We start from the raw sequence: 12,953 nt of genomic DNA on the forward strand, positions 1-12,953 counted from the left end.
ACGGAGGGTAAACACGAAATTGAGGAAGGAACAAAGGCCCGGGTAGGAGGGGAGACTGTTGAGTGAGGGTGGTTGATGGGTTCGTTGGAATTGTTTTGTACTCGTGTTTGTATTTCTCCTGATCCTTACTTTTTTGTGTGTTCCTTACTTTGCTTTGTCAAAGGAATTAAAGAATACAAAAACGTTGAGGAAAAGATAAAAAGAATTGGAAAGAGAAAAGACTTGCCTTTGAGTCTTCTTTTCTGACAATACCTTGTAATTTAAAATTTCCACGTGTTGCATTTTCATTATTTTTTTTAATCAGGGTATAAAGCACAAAAAAAACATTATTTTGTCATCGGTAGGTAGAAAATATACATACAATGGGCATTTATTACACCTGAAAATTACTATCCCTGTCACCATTCCCTTACGCTATCATTCTTTCCCTAGTCGCCTCCCCCCCCATCCCCCGCACCCCTCAAACTCTTTCTCTTACTGATTATTATAAATCATGATAGCGCTGTAACACACACACACACACACACACACACACACACACACACACACACACAGCGCTTTTTAGTGCTAAGGTTTGCGCGGTCGACTCACAACCGAGATGTTCCTTGTTCGATTCCCGGGCGTAGTAGCGACGGATGGGCAGTCTCCTTTCACGGGCAGCAGTGACCCTGGAGGTGACAGTGAACGTTGCAGTGAGATCTTCTATACCATAAAAATACCTCTTTGTGGGCACTTCTTAAATTGTTTTTTCTATTTCGATACATTTTTTTTCATTTTAACTTCACTCTTCATTTCATCGGCATACCGTATATCTTCTGTCTTTCTTGTAACCTTTTCACTTCATTTATTCCTGCCCGACACGCCTCATCTATCGTCCATCAGTAACTGTCCACGAAAAATTACGAGAAGGGAAAACTGAGAAGCTGAAGGTGAAACATGAACCCGCGCAACACCCACCTAACCACCCACCCTTGCCTACTCCTCTTCCTCGGTGTATTTTTCCTACTCCTCCTATTACTCCTGCTTCTCCTGGCCGTCCTCCTCCTCCTCAATATCGAGGTGCTTTCATCTGCTCACCAAGCCCCAAGTGGCGGTCGAGCAGATTAAATCACCCAAGCGGGCGACCTCGTAATGAGCCAATAGGCTTTCTGTTGCCTGCATTTCCATGTTTCCATGTTTCCATGTTTCCTCCTCCTCCTCCTCCTCCTCTTTACCCTCATCATCTCCCTTCCGTGCAGGCTCTCTGGAATCAACAACTGAAGCTCCGAGGGTAAAATGGACGGAGTTGAGAAATGGAGTTCGATGCGCTAGGGCGAGATTGGCGCGAGAAATGGATGGCTCAGAGTGAATGTACCAAAACATTTGATGTATTTTCTTTTCTCTTTCGCCCAGGGAAGAGATTTATGAGGTTTGTGATGCGTTCAATGGATTGGTGGGGGTGGGAGGAGGTGAGGGGTCAGAGCGTGATGGGGTATATATATATATATATATATATATATATATATATATATATATATATATATATATATATATATATAGAGAGAGAGAGAGAGAGAGAGAGAGAGAGAGAGAGAGAGAGAGAGAGAGAGAGAGAGAGAGAAAAAAAAATGAATGAAATAGGAAGAATATTACAGCACAGTACACTTTTTCGTTTAATCCATGGACTTGTTTTTTTCTGTCTCCGATGTTGAAATAGAGACCACCAATTCACAGATAAGGAAAAACGCAAAAACAATATACGAAGATTATACAAAAATAGGAAAAAATAACATGGGAAAGCCTCCGTTTGCACTTGGGATGTTTGTTCTTGAGTGGAAGTTTTCAGCCAGTAGTTATAGAGAAACGATATTGCCGAAATGTCATCAAGAAATTGCCGAACGAAGGGGTGAAGTTGCATGGAGGGGTGTGTCGGTATGTGTGTTCTTGAGTGGACATTTTCAGCCAGTAGTTCTAGAGAATGGTATTGCCGAGATGTCGTCAAGAAATAGCAGAGCGAAGAGGGTGGAAGAGGGCCGCACGGAGGGGTGTGTCGAGAGGTTGTGTATGGTGAGCAGCCTCGTTATCGGCAGGCGGGCATACCGTATATTGCTCTAACAGCCCTCGTGCCGCAATCCCTTTCCTGCCCCTCCCATAATCTGAGGCTCGGGAATACGCTGCTGGGACCCGTTTTCCTTCCCATGAACACTTTCGATAAGATAAGATGGAATAAGGTGCGATGAGATAATATGAAATAAGATGAGTTACGATGAGATGAGATAAGATAAGATAAATTACGATGAGATATGATACGTTTCGATGAGAAAAGAGAATAGAATAGAAGTGAAGTGAAGTGGTGAAGAAGTGAAGTGAAGTGAAGTGAAGTGAAGTGAAGGCAAGGCAAGGCAAGGCAAGGCAAGGCAAGGCAAGGCAAGGCAAGGCAAGGCAAGGCAAGGCAAGGCAAGGCAAGGCAAGGCAAGGCAAGGCAAGGCAAGGCAAGGCACACGAAATGGAATTGTAGCATCATTATGAAAAAAAAAGCTAAAAGATTTCACATCAAATGCCACTAACAACTCGGTATGAAAAGAATATTAAAAAGAAATCAGCCTTTAATAGGATAAACACGTAATTGAGTTGTAGCAGCATCATGAAAAAAAGAGAAAAATCGCACATCACATGTATCAAACACCACTAACAACTCACCAAAAGAAAATTAAAAGTGAAATCAGACTCTATAAAAATACTCCTTTACAGACTTTTCCTTGGATGTTGAGAGAACTTGAGCGTCGATTTTTTTTTTTTTTTATTTTTAGAATTCTCCCAAAAAAAAAATCAGAGAGGCGCGTCCGTCCATCCACCTCTCGCGTGGGTGATATTCATGGCCATTGATTTGCCTTTCAGAGCCTCTGCGTTTGATTGCCCTTTTCTACGCCACAACGCTGCCGTGGACGACGCAACCCAGCAATCATTGGACTGAGTAATGGCAGCCGACTGGTGAGTTTCTGGGGCAGTGACAGCATTTTCCCCTGAAGATTTTTTTTTTTTGTATGTATATATTTTTGTGGGGCAGTATCTGTTGTGTTGTTAGAAGGGACATGCTTAATTAAACCTATATGTGACCTGCATAAAGAGCCGTGAAATGTTTTGCCCGTTTAAGTAAGATATCTCGAGTCTTTACCCGGGGAACGTATGCAAAGAGGTCGTTTACGAGGCCCAGTGACGTTTTGCCAGTTTGTTAGACGCGATCATACGAGTGCTGTGCGATGTTCTGTGAGGGGATAATTCTGTACGTGTTTAAAAAGAACTACTTAACTTTTTTTTGTCATACACCTGATTTTTTTTGGTAAATGTGTACTCATCTTCCTCTTTTCTTAATATGGGTAGTCGCTCCTCGCTTTCCTGACTCCTTTTCTTCTCTTTCCCTGACCTTCCTATTTTTGTCCCAGTATTTTTCGAACCTTGCTCCGCCGCACACTTTTAATTATATTTTCCCTTCTTTCATCCTTTCTCAGGCACTATTTCTTTACGTCCTCCTCAGTTCTTCTTGGATCCCTTTCTCCTGCCTCCCTTCTCTCCTTCCTTCCATCCCCTCCATTATTTCCTCGCACGAGTTTGCCTTCATCGGAAAAATCATTGAGGCAAAAATATGTTAGAGAAAAACGCCGAAATAACTTAAGGCAAGGAGAGTTTGAGGAGCGCCTAGCGGTGACGCAAGTGACACATTCGCCGATGACTGGTGTGCATTGTACGAGTCCAGACCAACTTTGGAAATAACGCCGCAGTAAAAAAAAAATGAAAATAGTTTCGAGAAAGGCGGAAAAAGAAATAGTTTACGATAAGGAGCCACACGCGACCTCAGTTGACAGTTCTTAACGAGCCGAGCGGGACTTGAGTTGAGGCAAAGTTGAGACCCAAGATCTTAATTGTATCAGAAAGCAATGTTTTGGGAGGTTGGGGACACGGGCGGCAGGGCGGCAGTGGTGATGGTGATGGTGGTGTTGGGGTTGGCGGGGTTGTGTGTGGTTAATGAGCTGCCCCATTCTTCCCCCCTTCTCTCTGTGGCCTCTCTTAAATGTGTTCTCTCCTCCTCTGCACTCCTAAGTCTCATGTTACTCTTTTTTTATCTTATTTTCTTTTCTTGTCACTGTTTTGTTATTTTCTGCATTCTTTTTTAGTTTTGTTCCTCATATCTATTCGTTACCGTTCTTTATTACGTCACTTTCCTTTTTTTTTCCTTTATTGGTCTTCCTTATTCGTGTTTTTTTTTTTTTATTATCTCCTCATCGTCTTTCCGTTCTTATTTATAGTATCTTCCTTTCCTTTCCTTCCTTGCTCTTATCTTTAGTCCCATGCTTGTCTTTTCCTTGTTCCCGGTATGCTGCGCTTTTGGCTTCAGATTCTACTACTTATGCTTATTAACGACTGCTGCTCCTAATGACACTAATACTACCACTGCATTCAATAAAGTATAAGCAAACTAACCTTTCAAAGTACAAAACATCAGCGTTAAAAAATGATAAAACAACTCAAGTCCCCTAATTTTCTTGGTTATCCTTCTCTTTCAAGGATGACGTAAATATATTCTGCGGCAAGAGTTACTGGGCAGGCAAGTAATTTATTGTCTCACACGATGACCTCCACTTCGTCTTCAGAGTGTAACCTCAGAGACATTGTTCAAGGACTCCTGGATTATGAAGAAGGGGTGTTGGTGTTTTATTCTCTCACGCAAGATATCCTTCAACTGTTATTATTCCACCGGCCTCATTATCAGTAAAAGGTAGTCAGATTTTAGCCTTAGCTGTTTTCTACATTGCACCTGAGGTTGTTGTTGTTTTTATCTTTGCTACGTTTCGTTTTCTGTCCAACATTTATTATTTTTCTCTCAACATTTTTTCCTGGTAACCTGCCTTTTTCTCAGTGTTCCTTTTTCAATCAACACCTATTACAACTATATATTATCGTCTAATTCACTGTTACTTTTGTTTTGTTTTTGTTTAACCGAATGTATGTAATACCTAAAGCTCACTGGCAATAATTTACAGTTATCCTTTACCTTCCACGAGCCTTTAAATTTGCATAACGTATAAACTCCACCTGTGATCAACTCTTCCACTGTCTCTTTACCTTCCTTTGTTTCCTCAGGCCTCGAGAGTTGCTCCCCTTTATCCTTGTCCTCCCGAGGCGACGAGGCTTCCTGTTCGAGATTTGAAATTCGAAGAAGATTCATGAGTGGCCTCTGTTCCGAGTCCTGGGAGCCGCGCCGTCGCCTCCTGCCTCTGCTGTTGCTGTTGCCTCGGCGGGATTGGCTGTTTATATCTCTCTCACTCCCTCCCGTGCCTGCGGTTATCTTGTGTGAGCCCTTGTGCGTTCTGTGGCCTTATGTGCACTGGGAAAAAAGATAAAGGGAAGAGTAAGGAACTTCCCCAAGACAAGACCAACAAAGAGAAGGAGCGTGGTGATGAATTATTTTGACACACATAGAGTTGGTCGATGTTTATATAAAATGACTTCGAAAATGTAAACAAGCATGAACGCAAATCAGGAAATAACTGAAGAAAATTAATCAGTGACACAATTGACATTCTACTCTACTCAGTGGCTGTGAAGTTAAGTTGAACAAAATCATACATTTGCAACCATATATTATAATGATACATAGGTGTGCAGTCATCAAGCTTGCAACATGACACCAAACAGAGATAATAAAGAGAAAAACAAGAAGCAATAACGACAACATTCTTGTCCACCACCACCACCACCACCACCGTCACAACCGCCACCACCGTCACCACTGCCACTATGACAACCACCGCCACCACAACCACCACCACCACAAGGTAAGCCAGAATTTAATTTCGTCAGAACCACATATTGCGAGTAGTATTTTTTTCATATATTTCATTACCAATAGCGGAAGAAATCACCAATTCATACTTTGTTTCGAATTTCATTTAGCTTTGCCCTCAAATTAAATTTTCGGATGTTTTAGGGAATAAAACTTGACGTTCAATATCTGTTCCGCCGGTGTGGCCTTCATGAATACCACAGCAGCAGGCGGGGTTTGACTTCGCTGTTGTTTTATTTTTTATCAGTCGCGATAGGAAGTTTGCCTCCCCGCGAGGACGAAAAAGCCACAACGTTGATTGATCTAATTACTTTTCAAAGCCAGAAAATTCTTCCGCCCACAAAATTTAGTTGGTTTCCCGGACGCACGCACGCTCACACGCACGCACGCACGCACGCACACACACACACACACACACACACACACACACACACACACACACACACACACACACACACACACACACTATATATATATATATATATATATATATATATATATATATATATATATATATATATATATATATATATATATATATATATATATATATATATATATATATATATATATATATATATATATATATATATATATATATATATATATATATATATATATATATATATATATATATATATATATATATATATATATATATATATATATATATATATATATATATATATATATATATATATATATATATATATATATATATATATATATATGTGGGTGGGCAATGATTAAATCAAATTGATTTAATCAAATGATTAAATCATTGATTTTTTACTAAAAATCATGATTTTTGATTTTTGATTTTTTACTAAAAAGTATTCCATAAGTTAAATGATGTGCTCAAGGATGGTAAAGTAAAACAACCTATTATTCATTTATTCCCTTCATGGTATATACCAGTAAATAAATAAATAAATTAAATAAAAAATAAATAAAATAAAATAAAATAACGAAAAAAAATTAAAGTAATCCTACATTAAGTTTATTCACTCAGAGGCTTTCTGTGATGACCCTAGTTATGGTTTTTGTAAATGAAAACGAGTTTTGCAGCTTTCTCTATCCCTAACCTATTTCTAAGCTTAGAATGAACAAGACCAAATGAAGAAAAATCCTCTCCACCCCAGAACTTGAGGCTGTTGTTGTAAATAATTTCCTAACCAAATCAGAAAATAATTTTGTCTTCAACAATCTTGCCCAAAAGCCACCATGCAAGTGGTCCAGCATTAAGTGAATGAGCAGAAAACATGTATGGCTGAAATGGAGGAAGTTCTGCCTTATCTATCATTATAAGAGAGAGTGCTGAAGGGCAATTTTCATTGATCCAATTCATTCCATGTTTTCCTCCTCCATAGTTAGTTTTTTCCTTGTAAGCTGGATGTAGTATATTTGCTAAATAGTGAACTAACTTGGGATTCAATGTATCATAATAATAACCAAGGTTAGCAACCAAACAGTAACAGAATAAAAGTAGATATTCTTCTGTGTGGTAATAATATAAAATGCTGTCATGAAAATAACTTCAGGCAACTCTGTCTGTCCTAAACCTGGTCCTGTACCAACTACAAACAAGTATTGAACACGTATGTATCAGGATCCTGACTGTGCCTCACACTTACGCCTAAACTCAAACTTAAAGTAACCTATGGAGATTTTCATATATATATATATATATATATATATATATATATATATATATATATATATATATATATATATATATATATATATATATATATATATATATATATTTTTTTAATAAAAAATAAAAAATAAAAAATCAAATAAATCAAATAAATCAAAAATCAATGATTTTTGATTTTTTGATTTTAAAAAATCAAAAATATATATATATATATATATATATATATATATATATATATATATATATATATATATATATATATATATATATATATATATATATATATATATATATATATATATATATATATATATATATATATATATATATATATATATATATATATATATATATATATATATATATATATATATATATATATATATATAATTTCGTTTAACGTCCGTTTTCACTCTTCCTGAGCGGTTTGGACGCTTTATGGCTCTCCTCCATTCAACTCTGTCTTCTGCCCGATGCTCATCCAGTCCCATCAATGCCAAGTCTTCCTATATACACCTTCTCCACGTTTTCCTAGGTCTACCAACTGGTCTCCTTCCTCCTACCTCCAATTTCTCCAAAACTCCCACCAGCACTGTATCCTCCCCTGATCTCTTTACATGTCCAAACCATCAGAGTCTTTCCCTTCTGAACACTGTTTCCAGGTCCTCTACTCCACATCTGTTAGCTACACCTGCACTGGACACCCTGTCTTGCCACCTGATCCCCGCCATATACCTCAGCATTCTGCGATCAATTCCTCTCCTTTCCGTTTTTTCTTCTTTTTCCTCTCTCTCTTTTACCCTCGATGGAAAGGGAAGATAAGCACAATAATCTCAGTGTTCCCTTTAGTTCTTTCTCGCTCCCCATCTCCGCCGTTTTCTAAATCTTTATCTGTATTTCTAAACCTCTACCTCTATCACAACTTATTTCCTCTCTCGTTTTCCTGTGTCCTCTTTTTCTACTGCTTTTCTAATTATCATCCACTCTTAAACATTTAAAGGGGTGGGAGAGAGGAGAGAGAGAGAGAGAGAAAAAGGGAAGCTATGCTGGGTGTCGGATATTATATTATTGTCCTCAAGAAACTTGACGACTTTATCTCTAATAATCTTCTCGAGTATTTTTCCTGCCACTGATGTCAAACTTATGGGCCTGTAGTTTAATGCAATGCTCTTGTCTCCTTTTTTGAAAATCGTTGTTACGTTCGCCATCTTCCAGTCTTTTGGGACCTTGTTCAGCTGTACTGACCGGTTAAATATATTAGTGAGTGGCTGAAGTATTTGCTGTTTAAGCTCTTTCAATAACCGCGGGGACAAGTTGTCAGGTCCCGTTGACTTGTTCGTGTCGAGTTAGTCCAAGTACTTTTTTCACTTCTTGGTCGCATATTGAGCCAATTTCCAGGGGTGTTATTCTCCTCGGCGGATCAGAGCCCTCGGGAATGGTTTCTATGTCCTTTACTGCGAATACGGATGCGAAGTTACTGTTGAAGATTTTAGCCGTGTGTTTGCTGTCCTGGGTTACAGATCCAGTCTCGTATGTCAGGGGACCAATATTGGATTTTACTTTCTTTTTCGATCTTATGTACGTGAAGAATTTCTTGGAGTTAGTTATTTTCGCGCGCTATTTGTTTTTCATTGTTGCGTTTGCTACTCCGAATAAGGGTGCGACAAGCTCTGAGGCTGTTGTGGTACTGTGTACGGGCTTCGGCCGTGTCATTCTCTTGCATTAGATTATAATTCCTTTTTTTTTTTTTTAGGTTCACTGCCCTTTTTATTTCTCTGGTCACCCACGGTGGATCCACTGCCCCATTTACTCCCTTGGATTTCGTAGGCACTGTAGCCTTCTCTACCTGCAACAGCTTATCTTTGAAGACGTTCCACGCGTTGTCGATTGTATTGTCGATGTGGTTAAGTTGGTCCCAGGTCGCAGGGGGAAGCAGCTCACGGGCTAAGTTGAAATTTGCTTTTTTGTAATCTGGTATCACTGACGGATTATCTACGAGTTTGTGACATATGTTGACATTAAAACGGATTAAGTGGTGATCGCAACCATTAAGTTTCTCACCAACTTCACAGTCGCTAATGAAGTCCACCATTTCTATAAGCCTGTTACCCTCTTGATCTCCGGTCATCAGCCCCCAGCCAATGTTAGGGAAATTAAAATCCCCAATTATTATTGCTTCCTTGTTTAGTATTAGAGTGAATCTCTTCTTACAGGTCCTTTCTCATTCACACATCCTAACTCTCCCCAAACTCTCCCCCTCATGCCCTCACTTTTTCCCTCTCTTATTCTATAGAGGAGCAACATCTCAGCTGCTTCTGATTTTCTCTTTCAAAATCGTCGTTTTATTCCTAGTCTATTCCTTTATTTTTTTCTATTTTTTCATACATACAAGGAACATCGTCACGCCCTTTTTATCTTCATTTTTTTCCCCTTTTCTCTCCCTCTTCCCTCTTCTCTCTCTCGCTCTCTCGTTTCTTTCTCTCCCTCCCTCCCTCCCTCCCTCCTACCCGTTCCTGCTTGCCTTTCTCTTTTACACGTCCGGAGTAACTTCAACTTTTACGACGACTGATACGACAAGTTGCCAAGGACGCCCCTAATGTCCTCTTCCTCCTCCTCCTCTCCTCCTCCTCCTCTTCGTCTTCCATCCGCACCTTTTAGCCTTGAACCCTTTGATTTAGTTACCCAATAGCTTTCAGTAGCAATTGTGGCACCTCCTCGTGGTATTGGTGGCACGGTATGTGGGAAAATGAAAAGGTGAAGGGCATATAATCTTGCTCGTGTGTGTGTGTATGTGTGTGTGTGTGTGTGTGTGTGTGTGTGTGTGTGTGTGTGTGTGTGTGTGTGTGTGTGTGTGTGTGTGTGTCGGGGGGGGGGGGGGAGTACCTGTGTGTGTGTGGGGTGGGGAAAGTACCTGTGTGTGTGTGTGTGTGTGTGTGTGTGTGTGTGTTTAAGAGGAGGAGAAATCTTACCTTTCTCCTCATTCTTTAATTTCTTCTATATTATTTTTTTTTTCTCCCCATATTTATGACCACGATTTTTTTTTTTCATGCTATGGTCCTGAAATTTACATTCCTCATCACATCATATATAATTTCACAACATATATTTTTCCTTAATTTTGTCACCATGTCGTCCTCTTTACATGACGAATCCTTCCACAATATTCTCTTATATATTTAGATCCGTTTAGCATTCCCTATTTGGTCGAATTAGTAAGGGATAATCAAATTTGGTCTCCGACACGTTTGGGTTCGCGTCCTCTACTTCCAATATCCGTTACGGTCTTTCTGTTTTATGGGTCATTTTATGGAGCGACACGACGGGCCAGGCTCTTTTTTTTCTCTCTCATGTCTCTCCACTCTTCACGTGCCTCATATAACACTTGGAATCATTAAATGTGGACCTTATACTTCTTTTTATTCCAGCATATTCTTTCGTTCGTTATTCTGCATGTTATTTCCTTAGTTTTCTTGTAATTCCCCATACTTCAATTTTCTTTTCTTTATTTATAGTTTTCGCTTTACATTTTCTTTATTATTTTCACTGTTATGTAAGGCACTGATGTATTTAGGATCATATCGGTAGAAGTATGAGGAGTGTATGGTGTTTCATGTCTATCTACATGATCCTATATACATGAGTGCCTTACAGTTTTTCAGAACGATAAAAATCCTCTAACATTTTTTTACCGGCTTTTCTTTCATTTTTTCACACTATTCTTTACTCGCACACTCGCCCTGCCTCAAGAGCAGCGAGTAACGGGCTTTTTTTTTATTTTTGTTTCCTTTTTTGTGCCCTTGAGCTGTCTCCTTTGTTGTAAAAAAAAAAAAAAAAACTCGCTCCTCGCCACCCTGCGCTTCATCATCTTCATCTTTTTCCTTATCTTCCAATCTCCTCATTTCTCGTCACTCGCAGTCTTTCATGATTGCCTCCTTTTCCCTGTCTCTTCCCATCTTCCTTTATTTCTTTCTTCTCTCGCAGCCAGCTGATGACATGCCAATATCAGTGTGCGTGCGTGTGTGTGTGTGTGTGTGCTTGCACCCCCACCACACACACACACGCACACACACACACACACACACACACGCCTGGGGTACGAAGGGAAGGGAAGGAGAGACAGGTCCCCGCGGCCGTGTGTTCGCCTTGACTTGTTCCTCTCAGACTTTATTATTCACAAACTTTTCTGGACTCTGAGCTAGACTTTTCAAGCCTACGCCACCCGCCAGAGAGCTCGATCGAGGAGGGGGAGTTTTTTTGTGTGTGCGCGCGCGTGTCTGTGTATGTGTGTGTGTGTGTGTGTGTGTGTGTGTGTGTGTGTGTGTGTGTGTGTGTGTGTGTGTTTATGAGTTTTCACGGACGAGAGAGCTTTCAGGTTTTCACGACTCTTGCTCTGATTCCAACCCAATACCTCGTTCCTTTTTTTTCGTTTTATTTCCTCTGCCGACCCCATGCTGTTTATTTTCTTTTCCTCTCTCTTTTTCTGTCTGTGTCTGTCTCTCTCTTTGTCTGTCTCTCTGTCTGTCTGTGTCTGTCTGCCTCTCTCTCTCTCTCTCTCTCTCTCTCTCTCTCTCTCTCTCTCTCTCTCTCTCTCTCTCTCTCTCTCTCTCACATCATCATCATCCTTCTTTTCTTCAATCACGTCTTTGTCCTAATTAGCCTTCTTTTCCTCCTCCATTTTGCTCTCATTTGTATTTTTTCTTCTTTTCTTTTCCTTTATCCCTTCTGTCGTTTTCTCCCCTCTTCCTTTCCTAAACTATTCCTCTCTTCATCTCCCACTCCCTCTTCCTCTGCTTCCCCGCTCCAACTTCCTGACTTTCCCTCTCGCTCTCTCCCTCTCTTGTCTTCCTGACGTTGTTCGTATTTCTGTTCTTGATTAACCCTCCTTTTCGTCTTTCTCGCTTTCATCGCTCTACTGCTCGTCTGAACCAGCCTTCCCTTTGTGTTCCTCTGACCTTTCCATTTCGTCTCTCTCCTCTATTTTCCTTTCGTTTATTCTCCCCTTACCTTGTTCTACCTATCCCTCTCATACCGTCCTCTGAGTCCTTTGCATTACTCTTTATTTCCCCTTTCTCCCCTCATTCCGATTTCTTATTTTTCAGTTTCACATTTTTTTCCCTTCAAAGAGGCTGCCCCTGATCATCTCTATCTCTTTTTCATCCCTATCTTTATCCTGATAGTGATCTAATTTAATCAATTTATTCTTGCCGCTCTCTATTTTTTTTCTTCCTTTCTCACTTCAGTGGATTAATTTAATTACCTCTTGCCAATTCTCCCCATTATGTTCCTCTCTTTTGATGATACTTCTTTCTACCCTCTCCCTTTTGGTCTATTTTTCCCTCTCACCTCACAGGCCATTCTCTCTTTTTTATCTCCAGGCCCTTCTCCCATTGCCCCATAATGTGCCTACTCTCCCTTACAATGCCTCGCCTCGCCTCTTCTCGTCCTTTCTCCTCAACCCTTTAATCTTGGCCC

The 12,953-nt window shown here is 39.9% G+C and overlaps 1 long non-coding RNA gene across 4 annotated transcripts in view; it reads left to right on the forward strand.

The window, feature by feature from the left end:
• The window catches only part of LOC127005831 (uncharacterized), a 227,046-nt gene that overhangs the window by 162,354 nt on the left and 51,739 nt on the right, over positions 1-12,953 (forward strand). For 2 of the 4 annotated variants that reach the window (XR_007758946.1, XR_007758943.1), the window contains exons 9-11: positions 2,878-2,970; positions 4,543-4,753; positions 5,119-5,813. This is a non-coding gene — a long non-coding RNA (uncharacterized LOC127005831). The remainder of the gene's footprint in view (positions 1-2,877; positions 2,971-4,542; positions 4,754-5,118; positions 5,814-12,953) is intronic. The other 2 variants (XR_007758944.1, XR_007758949.1) reach the window with 2 other exon arrangements.

This window comes from Eriocheir sinensis, chromosome 3 (genome assembly GCF_024679095.1).
Source record: "Eriocheir sinensis breed Jianghai 21 chromosome 3, ASM2467909v1, whole genome shotgun sequence".
Classification (NCBI taxonomy): domain Eukaryota; kingdom Metazoa; phylum Arthropoda; class Malacostraca; order Decapoda; family Varunidae; genus Eriocheir; species Eriocheir sinensis.